This window comes from Carcharodon carcharias (genome assembly GCF_017639515.1).
Source record: "Carcharodon carcharias isolate sCarCar2 chromosome 38 unlocalized genomic scaffold, sCarCar2.pri SUPER_38_unloc_20, whole genome shotgun sequence".
Taxonomy (NCBI): domain Eukaryota; kingdom Metazoa; phylum Chordata; class Chondrichthyes; order Lamniformes; family Lamnidae; genus Carcharodon; species Carcharodon carcharias.
The window spans coordinates 174,527-189,096 of record NW_024470787.1 but is presented as its reverse complement, the minus strand read 5'-3'; positions in this window follow the sequence as shown (position 1 = coordinate 189,096).

Below are 14,570 nucleotides of genomic sequence, written 5' to 3'. Positions count from 1 at the left end.
TGCGTCCCTCCCTCTCTCCCTATATCCTTCCCCCTTGCTCTGCGTCCCTCCCCTCTCTCCCTATATCCTTCCCCCTTGCTCTGCGTCCCTCCCTCTCTCCCTATATCCTTCCCCCTCGCTCTGCGTCCCTCCCTCTCTCCCTATATCCTTCCCCCTTGCTCTGCGTCCCTCCCTCTCTCCCTATATCCTTCCCCCTTGCTCTGCGTCCCTCCCTCTCTCCCTATATCCTTCCCCCTCGCTCTGCGTCCCTCCCTCTCTCCCTATATCCTTCCCCCTTGCTCTGCGTCCCTCCCTCTCTCCCTATATCCTTCCCCCTCGCTCTGCGTCCCTCCCTCTCTCCCTATATCCTTCCCCCTTGCTCTGCGTCCCTCCCTCTCTCCCTATATCCTTCCCCCTCTCTCTGCGTCCCTCCCTCTCTCCCTATATCCTTCCCCCTTGCTCTGCGTCCCTCCCTCTCTCCCTATATCCTTCCCCCTTGCTCTGCGTCCCTCCCTCTCTCCCTATATCCTTCCCCCTCGCTCTGCGTCCCTCCCTCTCTCCCTATATCCTTCCCCCTTGCTCTGCGTCCCTCCCTCTCTCCCTATATCCTTCCCCCTTGCTCTGCGTCCCTCCCTCTCTCCCTATATCCTTCCCACTTGCTCTGCGTCCCTCCCTCTCTCCCTATATCCTTCCCCCTTGCTCTGCGTCCCTCCCTCTCTCCCTATATCCTTCCCCCTTGCTCTGCGTCCCTCCCTCTCTCCCTATATCCTTCCCCCTTGCTCTGCGTCCCTCCCTCTCTCCCTATATCCTTCCCCCTCTCTCTGCGTCCCTCCCTCTCTCCCTATATCCTTCCCCCTTGCTCTGCGTCCCTCCCTCTCTCCCTATATCCTTCCCCCTTGCTCTGCGTCCCTCCCTCTCTCCCTATATCCTTCCCCCTTGCTCTGCGTCCCTCCCTCTCTCCCTATATCCTTCCCCCTTGCTCTGCGTCCCTCCCTCTCTCCCTATATCCTTCCCCCTCGCTCTGCGTCCCTCCCTCTCTCCCTATATCCTTCCCCCTTGCTCTGCGTCCCTCCCTCTCTCCCTATATCCTTCCCCCTTGCTCTGCGTCCCTCCCTCTCTCCCTATATCCTTCCCCCTTGCTCTGCGTCCCTCCCTCTCTCCCTATATCCTTCCCCCTTGCTCTGCGTCCCTCCCTCTCTCCCTATATCCTTCCCCCTTGCTCTGCGTCCCTCCCTCTCTCCCTATATCCTTCCCCCTTGCTCTGCGTCCCTCCCTCTCTCCCTATATCCTTCCCCCTTGCTCTGCGTCCCTCCCTCTCTCCCTATATCCTTCCCCTTGCTCTGCGTCCCTCCCTCTCTCCCTATATCCTTCCCCCTTGCTCTGCGTCCCTCCCTCTCTCCCTATATCCTTCCCCCTTGCTCTGCGTCCCTCCCTCTCTCCCTATATCCTTCCCCCTGCTCTGCGTCCCTCCCTCTCTCCCTATAATCCTTCCCCCTGATCTGCGTCCCTCCCTCTCTCCCTATATCCTTCCCCCTTGCTCTGCGTCCCTCCCCTCTCTCCCTATATCCTTCCCCTTGCTCTGCGTCCCTCCCTCTCTCCCTATATCCTTCCCCCTTGCAGCTGGCGTCCCTCCCTCTCGCGCCCTATATCGTCCCCCTTCTCTCTCCCCGCGTCCGTCCACCCTCATCCTCCTATATGTCCTTCCCTTCCGTGCTCTGCGTTCCTCTCCCTCTCTTCCCGTATATCCTTCCCCCCTTGCTCTGGCGTCCCTTCCCTTCTCTTCCCTATATCCTTACCCCCTTGCTCTGCGTGCCCTCACTCTCCTCTCTCCCTATATCCTTCCCCCTTGCTCTGCGTCCCTCCCCTCTCTCCTTATATCCTTCCCCCTTGCTCTGGCGTCGCCCTCCCTCTCTCTCGATATCCTTCCCCCTTGCTCTGCGTCCCCCCCTCTCTCCCTATATCCTTCCCCCTTGCTCTGCGTCCCTCCCTCTCTCCCTATATCCTTCCCCCTTGCTCTGCGTCCCTCCCTCTCTCCCTATATCCTTCCCCCTCTCTCCGCGTCCCTCCCTCTCTCCCTATATCCTTCCCCTCGCTCTGCGTCCCTCCCTCTCTCCCTATATCCTTCCTCCCCCTTGCTCTGCGTCCCTCCCTCTCTCCCTATATCCTTCCCCCTTGCTCTGCGTCCCTCCCCTCTCCCTATATCCTTCCCCCTTGCTCTGCGTCCCTCCCTCTCTCCCTATATCCTTCCCCCTTGCTCTGCGTCCCTCCCTCTCTCCCTATATCCTTCCCCCTCGCTCTGCGTCCCTCCCTCTCTCCCTATATCCTTCCCCCTCGCTCTGCGTCCCTCCCTCTCTCCCTATATCCTTCCCCCTTGCTCTGCGTCCCTCCCTCTCTCCCTATATCCTTCCCCCTTGCTCTGCGTCCCTCCCTCTCTCCCTATATCCTTCCCCCTTGCTCTGCGTCCCTCCCTCTCTCCCTATATCCTTCCCCCTTGCTCTGCGTCCCTCCCTCTCTCCCTATATCCTTCCCCCTCGCTCTGCGTCCTCCCTCTCTCCCTATATCCTTCCCCCTTGCTCTGCGTCCCTCCCTCTCTCCCTATATCCTTCCCCCTTGCTCTGCGTCCCTCCCTCTCTCCCTATATCCTTCCCCCTTGCTCTGCGTCCCTCCCTCTCTCCCTATATCCTTCCCCCTTGCTCTGCGTCCCTCCCTCTCTCCCTATATCCTTCCCCCTTGCTCTGCGTCCCTCCCTCTCTCCCTATATCCTTCCCCCTTGCTCTGCGTCCCTCCCTCTCTCCCTATATCCTTCCCCCTTGCTCTGCGTCCCTCCCTCTCTCCCTATATCCTTCCCCCTTGCTCTGCGTCCCTCCCTCTCTCCCTATATCCTTCCCCCTTGCTCTGCGTCCCTCCCTCTCTCCCTATATCCTTCCCCCTTGCTCTGCGTCCCTCCCTCTCTCCCTATATCCTTCCCCCTCGCTCTGCGTCCCTCCCTCTCTCCCTATATCCTTCCCCCTCGCTCTGCGTCCCTCCCTCTCTCCCTATATCCTTCCCCCTTGCTCTGCGTCCCTCCCTCTCTCCCTATATCCTTCCCCCTTGCTCTGCGTCCCTCCCTCTCTCCCTATATCCTTCCCCTTGATCTGCGTCCCTCCCTCTCTCCCTATATCCTTCCCCCTCTCTCCCCGCGTCCCGTCCCTCTCTCCCTATATCCTTCCCCCTTGCTCTGCGTCCCTCCCTCTCTCCCTATATCCTTCCCCCTTGCTCTGCGTCCCTCCCTCTCTCCCTATATCCTTCCCCCTTGCTCTGCGTCCCTCCCTCTCTCCCTATATCCTTCCCCCTTGATCTGCGTCCCTCCCTCTCTCCCTATATCCTTCCCCCTCTCTCCCCGCGTCCGTCCCTCTCTCCCTATATCCTTCCCCCTTGCTCTGCGTCCCTCCCTCTCTCCCTATATCCTTCCCCCTTGCTCTGCGTCCCTCCCTCTCTCCCTATATCCTTCCCCCTTGCTCTGCGTCCCTCCCTCTCTCCCTATATCCTTCCCCCTTGCTCTGCGTCCCTCCCTCTCTCCCTATATCCTTCCCCCTTGCTCTGCGTCCCTCCCTCTCTCCCTATATCCTTCCCCCTTGCTCTGCGTCCCTCCCTCTCTCCCTATATCCTTCCCCCTTGCTCTGCGTCCCTCCCTCTCTCCCTATATCCTTCCCCCTTGCTCTGCGTCCCTCCCTCTCTCCCTATATCCTTCCCCCTCGCTCTGCGTCCCTCCCTCTCTCCCTATATCCTTCCCCCTTGCTCTGCGTCCCTCCCTCTCTCCCTATATCCTTCCCCCTCGCTCTGCGTCCCCCCTCTCTCCCTATATCCTTCCCCCTTGCTCTGCGTCCCTCCCTCTCTCCCTATATCCTTCCCCCTTGCTCTGCGTCCCTCCCTCTCTCCCTATATCCTTCCCCCTCGCTCTGCGTCCCTCCCTCTCTCCCTATATCCTTCCCCCTCGCTCTGCGTCCCTCCCTCTCTCCCTATATCCTTCCCCCTTGCTCTGCGTCCCTCCCTCTCTCCCTATATCCTTCCCCCTTGCTCTGCGTCCCTCCCTCTCTCCCTATATCCTTCCCCCTCTCTCTGCGTCCCTCCCTCTCTCCCTATATCCTTCCCCCTTGCTCTGCGTCCCTCCCTCTCTCCCTATATCCTTCCCCCTTGCTCTGCGTCCCTCCCTCTCTCCCTATATCCTTCCCCCTTGCTCTGCGTCCCTCCCTCTCTCCCTATATCCTTCCCCCTTGCTCTGCGTCCCCCCCTCTCTCCCTATATCCTTCCCCCTCGCTCTGCGTCCCTCCCTCTCTCCCTATATCCTTCCCCCTCGCTCTGCGTCCCTCCCTCTCTCCCTATATCCTTCCCCCTTGCTCTGCGTCCCTCCCTCTCTCCCTATATCCTTCCCCCTCTCTCTGCGTCCCTCCCTCTCTCCCTATATCCTTCCCCCTTGCTCTGCGTCCCTCCCTCTCTCCCTATATCCTTCCCCCTTGCTCTGCGTCCCTCCCTCTCTCCCTATATCCTTCCCCCTTGCTCTGCGTCCCTCCCTCTCTCCCTATATCCTTCCCCCTTGCTCTGCGTCCCTCCCTCTCTCCCTATATCCTTCCCCCTTGCTCTGCGTCCCTCCCTCTCTCCCTATATCCTTCCCCCTTGCTCTGCGTCCCTCCCTCTCTCCCTATATCCTTCCCCCTTGCTCTGCGTCCCTCCCTCTCTCCCTATATCCTTCCCCCTTGCTCTGCGTCCCTCCCTCTCTCCCTATATCCTTCCCCCTTGCTCTGCGTCCCTCCCTCTCTCCCTATATCCTTCCCCCTTGCTCTGCGTCCCTCCCTCTCTCCCTATATCCTTCCCCCTCGCTCTGCGTCCCTCCCTCTCTCCCTATATCCTTCCCCCTCGCTCTGCGTCCCTCCCTCTCTCCCTATATCCTTCCCCCTCGCTCTGCGTCCCTCCCTCTCTCCCTATATCCTTCCCCCTCGCTCTGCGTCCCTCCCTCTCTCCCTATATCCTTCCCCCTCGCTCTGCGTCCCTCCCTCTCTCCCTATATCCTTCCCCCTCGCTCTGCGTCCCTCCCTCTCTCCCTATATCCTTCCCCCTCGCTCTGCGTCCCTCCCTCTCTCCCTATATCCTTCCCCCTCGCTCTGCGTCCCTCCCTCTCTCCCTATATCCTTCCCCCTCGCTCTGCGTCCCTCCCTCTCTCCCTATATCCTTCCCCCTCGCTCTGCGTCCCTCCCTCTCTCCCTATATCCTTCCCCCTCGCTCTGCGTCCCTCCCTCTCTCCCTATATCCTTCCCCCTCGCTCTGCGTCCCTCCCTCTCTCCCTATATCCTTCCCCCTCGCTCTGCGTCCCTCCCTCTCTCCCTATATCCTTCCCCCTCGCTCTGCGTCCCTCCCTCTCTCCCTATATCCTTCCCCCTTGCTCTGCGTCCCTCCCTCTCTCCCTATATCCTTCCCCCTTGCTCTGCGTCCCTCCCTCTCTCCCTATATCCTTCCCCCTTGCTCTGCGTCCCTCCCTCTCTCCCTATATCCTTCCCCCTTGCTCTGCGTCCCTCCCTCTCTCCCTATATCCTTCCCCCTTGCTCTGCGTCCCTCCCTCTCTCCCTATATCCTTCCCCCTTGCTCTGCGTCCCTCCCTCTCTCCCTATATCCTTCCCCCTTGCTCTGCGTCCCTCCCTCTCTCCCTATATCCTTCCCCCTTGCTCTGCGTCCCTCCCTCTCTCCCTATATCCTTCCCCCTTGCTCTGCGTCCCTCCCTCTCTCCCTATATCCTTCCCCCTCTCTCTGCGTCCCTCCCTCTCTCCCTATATCCTTCCCCCTCTCTCTGCGTCCCTCCCTCTCTCCCTATATCCTTCCCCCTCGCTCTGCGTCCCTCCCTCTCTCCCTATATCCTTCCCCCTCGCTCTGCGTCCCTCCCTCTCTCCCTATATCCTTCCCCCTCGCTCTGCGTCCCTCCCTCTCTCCCTATATCCTTCCCCCTCGCTCTGCGTCCCTCCCTCTCTCCCTATATCCTTCCCCCTCGCTCTGCGTCCCTCCCTCTCTCCCTATATCCTTCCCCCTCGCTCTGCGTCCCTCCCTCTCTCCCTATATCCTTCCCCCTCGCTCTGCGTCCCTCCCTCTCTCCCTATATCCTTCCCCCTCGCTCTGCGTCCCTCCCTCTCTCCCTATATCCTTCCCCCTTGCTCTGCGTCCCTCCCTCTCTCCCTATATCCTTCCCCCTTGCTCTGCGTCCCCCCTCTCTCCCTATATCCTTCCCCCTTGCTCTGCGTCCCTCCCTCTCTCCCTATATCCTTCCCCCTTGCTCTGCGTCCCTCCCTCTCTCCCTATATCCTTCCCCCTTGCTCTGCGTCCCTCCCTCTCTCCCTATATCCTTCCCCTTGCTCTGCGTCCCTCCCTCTCTCCCTATATCCTTCCCCCTTGCTCTGCGTCCCTCCCTCTCTCCCTATATCCTTCCCCCTTGCTCTGCGTCCCTCCCTCTCTCCCTATATCCTTCCCCCTTGCTCTGCGTCCCTCCCTCTCTCCCTATATCCTTCCCCTCTCTCTGCGTCCCTCCCTCTCTCCCTATATCCTTCCCCCTCTCTCTGCGTCCCTCCCTCTCTCCCTATATCCTTCCCCCTCTCTCTGCGTCCCTCCCTCTCTCTCTCTCTCTCTCTCTCCCCCCACTAATACCTGTGGGTTTTTCTCAGGACCTGCAGCGAGGGCCCAGTCCTCTGGAGATCTTCCCTCATTGTCGTGTAATCTCAGGTCACCCCCTGCATCGAGCAGTGTAGAAAGCAGGCTGGGGAGACAGGCAAAGGCTGCAGCATGTACAGGAGTGCTGCCATTGAAACAACGACTGGGGAGGGGAGAAGCAGAGTTCAGCTCAATACAGACCAGCAGCTACAACCCGATCCCAGCAGCTACCACCCGATCCCAGCAGCTACCACCCGATCCCAGCAGCTACCGCCCGATCCCAGCAGCTACCGCCCGATCCCAGCAGCTACCACCCAATCCCAGCAGCTACCACCCGATCCCAGCAGAAACCCCTAGAAACCAGCAGATACGACCCGATCCCAGCACATACAACCCGATCCCAGCAGCTACCACCCGATCCCAGCACATACGACCCGATCCCAGCAGCTACCACCCGATCCCAGCAGCTACCACCGGATCCCAGCAGCTACCACCCTATCCCAGCAGCTACCACCCGATCCCAGCAGCTACCACCCGATCCCAGCACATACAACCCGATCCCAGCAGCTACCACCCGATCCCAGCACATACAACCCGATCCCAGCAGCTACCACCTGATCCCAGCAGCTACCACCCGATCCCAGCACATACAACCCGATCCCAGCAGCTACCACCCGATACCAGCAGCTACCACCCGATCCCAGCAGATACAACGTGATCCCAGCAGAAACTCCTAGAAAACAGCAGATACAACCTGATCTCAGCAGAAACCCCTCCAGACCAGTAGCTACAACCCGATCCCAGCAGATCCGACCCGATCCCAGCAGAAACCTCTAGAGACCAGTAGCTACAACCCGATCCCAGCAGCTACAACCCGATCCCAGCAGCTACAATCTGATCCCAGCAGCTACAACCCGATCCCAGCAGCTACAATCTGATCCCAGCAGCTACAACCCGATCCCAGCAGCTACAACCCGATCCCAGCAGCTACAACCCGATCCTAGCAGCTACAACCCGATCCCAGCAGCTACAACCCGATCCCAGCAGCTACCACCCGATCCCAGCAGATACAACCCCATCCCAGCAGCTACAACCCGATCCCAGCAGCTACAATCTGATCCCAGCAGCTACAATCTGATCCTAGCAGCTACAACCCGATCCCAGCAGCTACTACCCGATCCCAGCAGATACAACCCCATCCCAGCAGATACCCAGGTACTAGCAGACACCCCACTGATACCATCAGACACTCCACTGATACCAGGAGATACACCTATATCAGCAGATAGACATTCCGCTGATAGCAGCAAATACCCCACAAATGCCAGCAGAAACCCCATACTATCAGATACCCCACTATTACCTGCAGATACCCTGATTGCCAGCAGTAACCACCCCAATACCAGCAGACTCCACCCCAGGAGACCAGCCAGCCCAGCAGAGGCCTTGCTTGCTCCTGCAGAGGTGAACAGAGAACTTACAGGTTGGGATTAGCTCCGCTCTGGAGCAGGAGCTCCACGAGGTTTGAGTGCCCGAGTAAAGCAGCCAAGAAGAGGGGCGACTGGCCAGCGCTGTTCAACACATCAGGGTCAGCACCTGGAACACAGCAACAGGGCAGCCATTATCACCGGGATACAAAGGAGAGAGAGCCCGGGACACAGGGCGGAGGGAGAGGGACCCGGGGCGGAGGGAGAGGGACCCGGGACCCAGGGCGGAGGGAGAGGGACCCGGGGCGGAGGGAGAGGGACCCGGGACCCAGGGCGGAGGGAGAGGGACCCGGGGCGGAGGGAGAGGGACCCGGGACCCAGGGCGGAGGGAGAGGGACCCGGGGCGGAGGGAGAGGGACCCGGGGTGGAGGGAGAGGGACCCGGGGCGGAGGGAGGTGGACCCGGGGCGGAGGGAGGTGGACCCGGGGCGGAGGGAGAGGGAGCCGGGAGCCAGGGCGGAGGGAGAGGGACCCGGGGCGGAGGGAGAGGGACCCGGGACCCAGGGCGGAGGGAGAGGGACCCGGGGCGGAGGGAGAGGGACCCGGGACCCAGGGCGGAGGGAGAGGGACCCGGGGCGGAGGGAGAGGGACCCGGGGCGGAGGGAGAGGGACCCGGGGCGGAGGGAGGTGGACCCGGGGCGGAGGGAGGTGGACCCGGGGCGGAGGGAGAGGGAGCCGGGAGCCAGGGCGGAGGGAGAGGGACCCGGGGCGGAGGGAGAGGGACCTGGGGCGGAGGGAGGTGGACCCGGGGCGGAGGGAGGTGGACCCGGGGCGGAGGGAGAGGGAGCCGGGAGCCAGGGCGGAGGGAGAGGGACCCGGGGCGGAGGGAGAGGGACCCGGGGCGGAGGGAGGTGGACCCGGGGCGGAGGGAGGTGGACCCGGGGCGGAGGGAGAGGGAGCCGGGAGCCAGGGCGGAGGGAGAGGGACCCGGGGCAGAGGGAGAGGGACCCGGGACCCAGGGCGGAGGGAGAGGGACCCGGGGCGGAGGGAGAGGGACCCGGGACCCAGGGCGGAGGGAGAGGGACCCGGGGCGGAGGGAGAGGGACCCGGGACCCAGGGCGGAGGGAGAGGGACCCGGGGCGGAGGGAGAGGGACCCAGGGCGGAGGGAGAGGGACCCGGGGCGGAGGGAGGTGGACCCGGGGCGGAGGGAGAGGGAGCCGGGAGCCAGGGCGGAGGGAGAGGGACCCGGGGCGGAGGGAGAGGGACCTGGGGCGGAGGGAGGTGGACCCGGGGCGGAGGGAGGTGGACCCGGGGCGGAGGGAGAGGGAGCCGGGAGCCAGGGCGGAGGGAGAGGGACCCGGGGCGGAGGGAGAGGGACCCGGGGCGGAGGGAGGTGGACCCGGGGCGGAGGGAGGTGGACCCGGGGCGGAGGGAGAGGGAGCCGGGAGCCAGGGCGGAGGGAGAGGGACCCGGGGCGGAGGGAGAGGGACCCGGGACCCAGGGCGGAGGGAGAGGGACCCGGGGCGGAGGGAGAGGGACCCGGGACCCAGGGCGGAGGGAGAGGGACCCGGGGCGGAGGGAGAGGGACCCGGGACCCAGGGCGGAGGGAGAGGGACCCGGGGCGGAGGGAGAGGGACCCAGGGCGGAGGGAGAGGGACCCAGGGCGGAGGGAGAGGGACCCGGGGCGCAGGGAGAGGGACCCGGGGCGGAGGGAGAGGGACCCGGGGCGGAGGGAGAGGGACCCGGGGCGGAGGGAGAGGGACCTGGGGCGGAGGGAGAGGGACCCGGGGCGGAGGGAGGTGGACCCGGGGCAGAGGGAGAGGGACCCGGGACCCAGGGCGGAGGGAGAGGGACCCGGGGCGGAGGGAGAGGGACCCGGGACCCAGGGCGGAGGGAGAGGGACCCGGGGCGGAGGGAGAGGGACCCGGGACCCAGGGCGGAGGGAGAGGGACCCGGGGCGGAGGGAGAGGGACCCAGGGCGGAGGGAGAGGGACCCAGGGCGGAGGGAGAGGGACCCGGGGCGCAGGGAGAGGGACCCGGGGCGGAGGGAGAGGGAGCCGGGAGCCAGGGCGGAGGGAGAGGGACCCAGGGCGGAGGGAGAGGGACCCGGGGCGGAGGGAGAGGGACCCGGGGCGGAGGGTGGAGGGAGAGGGACCCGGGGCGGAGGGTGGAGGGAGAGGGACCCGGGGCGGAGGGAGAGGGACCCGGGGCGGAGGGTGGAGGGAGAGGGACCCGGGGCGGAGGGAGAGGGACCCGGGGCGGAGGGTGGAGGGAGAGGGACCCGGGGCGGAGGGAGGTGGACATGGTCCCAGTCGACGCCCTATCCCTTTGACCTCATCCAGCCGGCGGCCATATTGCTCGGCGATCCCGGGGGCCATGACGATAGCCTGGGGGGGGGGAGGGGGGTGGCGCGACACAGACGGCAAAGGGCCGACTCCCGGCGGGTCCGTGCGGCCCTTCACCTTTCGCCAGCAGCTTCCTGGCCTTTCTGAGCCGCCCCCGGCGGGCGCAGCGGTGCAACCGGGCCGAGGCCGGGTCCAGGTCCTTGGCCGAGCCCAGCCGGGCGGGGGGGCAGGGGGCCGGGGCCGACATGCCGACCGCCGGTGAGGACGGGGATCGAGCGAGCGCCCGCCGGCACCCCCCGCCGGTGCTACTCCGCCCGCTCTTCGGCCACGGGCGGGTGGGTCAGCGGGGGGGGGGGGGGGGGAGGGGGGGTGTTGAGGGAGGGCGTCCGGAAGCAGGGAGACCCTCCCAGTCGGACGAGGCCGGCGACGTCAAGAGCCTGTTCCACCTTCCCCACCCCCACCGCCCCTTCAACAACGCCGGCAGGAGGAGGAGGAGGAGGAGGAGGAGGAGGAGGAGGAGGAGGAGGAGGAGGGGCAAAGGGGTCGCCGCCCACCCCAAAATGGCGCCAACGACGTCAACCAAGGGCGCGCGACGGTGAAGAAGAAAGAGAGATCGAGAGAGAGAGAGACGAGACGGTCAAGATCCCCGAGGCGACGAAGGGTGGCGGACGGAGCCAAGTCTTCAACACCCCAACCCCAACCCCAACCCCCAACCCCAATCCCAACCCCCAACCCCAATCCCAATCCCAACCCCAATCCCAACCCCAACCCCAATCCCAACCCCAATCCCTACCCCAATCCCAATCCCCAACCCCTACCCCAATCCCTACCCCAACCCCAACCCCCAACCCCTACCCCAATCCCAACCCCAATCCCAACCCCAACCCCCAACCCCTACCCCAATCCCAACCCCAATCCCCAACCCCTACCCCAATTCCAACCCCAATCCCCAACCCCTACCCCAATCCCCAACCCCCAATCCCCAACCCCTACCCCAATCCCCAACCCCCAATCCCCAACCCCTACCCCAATCCCAACCCCAATCCCAACCCCAATCCCCAACCCCAATCCCCAACCCCAACCCCAATCCCAACCCCAATCCCAATCCCAACCCCAATCCCAACCCCCAACCCCAACCCCAACCCGGGGTTGCGTGGGCGAAGCAAGAAGAGGCCAAGATTGGCCAACGACGGACGGACGGACGGAGGCCTTGGTTGGTTCGTTGGCCAACGTTGGGGCTTCAAGGAAAGACGGAACTTCCGGCTGGGCCAACCCCGCCAATCCTCCCCGCACCCCCCCCCCCCCCACCAAAGGCAACAGCAAAGCGAGGGGCGATGTCCGGGTGAAAGGCAAAGGAGGGGGGGGGAAGGAAGAAGGTTAAAGAAGAAGCCAAGGAGGCCAATGGCACACCTTGGCCAAAAGGTCAAAGTTCAAAGCTTTTTTTTTGGCCAAGGCAGGGTAAGAATAAAGCTGTTTTTTTTGGGGGAGGGTGTTGGGGGGGGGGGGGGGGGCACTTTTCCTCAGGGATTGGCACCAGGAGACTCCCTCAAAACCCCCTCCCACCCTGGGGCTACAGGGCCGCCATTATGGGCCGTGGATTTAAATTTTCAATTTCCCGCCTCGCGCCCAACGGCTGCTTTCCGACCGTTGGGGGTGATTGGAGAGGGGCGGGTTCGGAGGGGGCGGGGTTCTCCCGGTGACGTCACCGCGGCCCCGCCCACCCACCCCCAACCTTTACTGATTTATCGATTTATTGATTTTTTTCGGCGTCACCGAACAGGCTGCAAATCGACACCGACATTATCCGACGTGGGCATTTTTTTTTTAAAAACGTTTTTCTTTCATTGAGCTCGATTTTAATCCAGAAAGGGGACCGGGTCACGTGAAGGTCCACGGCCCCGCCCTGCTGAGAGGTGCGCGCATGCGCATCCGAAGGCGGCCGCCCGCCTCCGCCTCCGCCTCCGCCCTCCGGGCAACTGGCCAGCCGCTCGGCCTGGCGGGAAAAGGCCAACGCGCAGGCGCCCTGGCTCACCCCCCCCACCACCACCACCCCACCCCCCGCCCCGCCACTCCACGGTCAGGTGGAACAGCCAAGCGGCCACTCAGCCCCTCTGACCAGAGGCAGGGGTAGCAGGAAGCCATTCACACTCACTACCCAGTGACAGGGATGGCAGATGGGTCACTCAGCCCAGAAACAGGGATAGTAGGAGGGCCACTCAGCCCCTCTGCCCAGTGACAGGGATAGCAGGAGGCCACTCAGCCCAGAGACAGGGATAGCAGGAGACCACTCAGCCCCTCTGCCCAGTGACAGGGATAGCAGGAGGGCCACTCAGCCCCTCTGCCCAGTGACAGGGATAGCAGGAGGGCCACTCAGCCCCTCTGCCCAGTGACAGGGATAGCAGGAGGCCACTCAGCCCCTCTGCCCAGTGACAGGGATAGCAGGAGGGCCACTCAGCCCCTCTGCCCAGTGACAGGGATAGCAGGAGGGCCACTCAGCCCCTCTGCCCAGTGACAGGGATAGCAGGAGGGCTACTCAGCCACTCAGCCCAGTGACAGGGATAGCAGGAGCCACTCAGCCCAGAGACAGGGATAGCAGGAGACCACTCAGCCCCTCTGCCCAGTGACAGGGATAGCTGCAGGGCCACTCAGCCCCTCTGCCTAGTGACAGGGATAGCAGGAGGGCCACTCAGCCCCTCTGCCCAGTGACAGGGATAGCAGGAGGGCCACTCAGCCCCTCTGCCCAGTGACAGGGATAGCTGCAGGGCCACTCAGCCCCTCTGCCCAGTGACAGGGATAGCAGGAGGGCCACTCAGCCCCTCTGTCCAGTGACAGGGATAGCAGGAGGGCCACTCAGCCCCTCTGCCCAGAGAAAGGGATAGCAGGAGGGTAACTCAGGCCCTCTGCCCAGAGACAGGGATAGCAGGAGGGTAACTCAGGCCCTCTGCCCAGAGACACAGATAGCAGGAGGGCCACTCAGCCCCTCTGCCCAGAGACAGGGATAACAGCAGGGCCACTCAGCCCCTCTGCCCAGAAACAGGGATAGCAGGATGGCCACTCAGCCCCTCTGCCCAGAGACAGGGATTGCAGGAGGGCCATTCAGCCCATCTGCCGAGAGGCAGGGATAGCAGGAAGGCCACTCAGCCTCTCTGCCCAGAGACAGGGATAGCAGGAGGGCCACTCAGCCCCTCTACCCAGAGACAGGGCTAGCAGGAAGCCATTCACACTCACTACCCAGAGACAGGGATAGCAGGAGGGCCACTCAGCCCCCCTGCCCAGAAACTGGGATAGCAGGGGGCCACTCAGCCCCTCTGCCCAGAGAGGGATAGCAGGAGGGCCCTCAGCTCAGAAACAGGGATAGCAGGAGGCCATTCAGCCCCTCTACCCGGAGAGAAAGCGATATGAGGAAGTTATTCAGTTCTTCCACCAAAGAAATAGTGATAGTAGAAGACCATTCAGCCCTTATAGTGAGAAAAACAGCAATAGAAGCAGCCACTTAGACACACTACCCAAAGATATTGGAACAGCAGGAGGCCACTCAGTCCCTCCAAGGGAGAGGGGATAGCAGGCGGCCATTCAGATAGATAAGGACAGTATGAGGCTATCCAGTCCTTTTTCCTATAGGTAAGGATAACAGAGGTCAAATGGCGGACGAACCAGACCAGAACTGTACACGGTGCTCCGAGTGTGGTCTGACCAGACCAGAACTGTACACAGTGCTCTGAGTGTGGTCTAACCGGACCAGAACTGTACACGGTGCTCCGAGTGTGGTCTAACCAGACCAGAACTGTACACGGTGCTCCGAGTGTGGTCTAACCGGACCAGAACTGTACTCGGTGCTCCGAGTGTGGTCTAACCAGACCAGAACTGTACACGGTGCTCCGAGTGTGGTCTAACCGGACCAGAACTGTACACGGTGCTCCGAGTGTGGTCTAACCAGACCAGAACTGTACACGGTGCTCCGAGTGTGGTCTGACCAGACCAGAACTGTACACGGTGCTCCGAGTGTGGTCTAACCAGACCAGAACTGTACACGGTGCTCAGAGTGTGGTCTAACCAGACCAGAACTGTACACAGTGCTCCGAGTGTGGTCTAACCAGACCAGAACTGTACACAGTGCTCCGAGTGTGGTCTGACCAGACCAGAACTGTACACG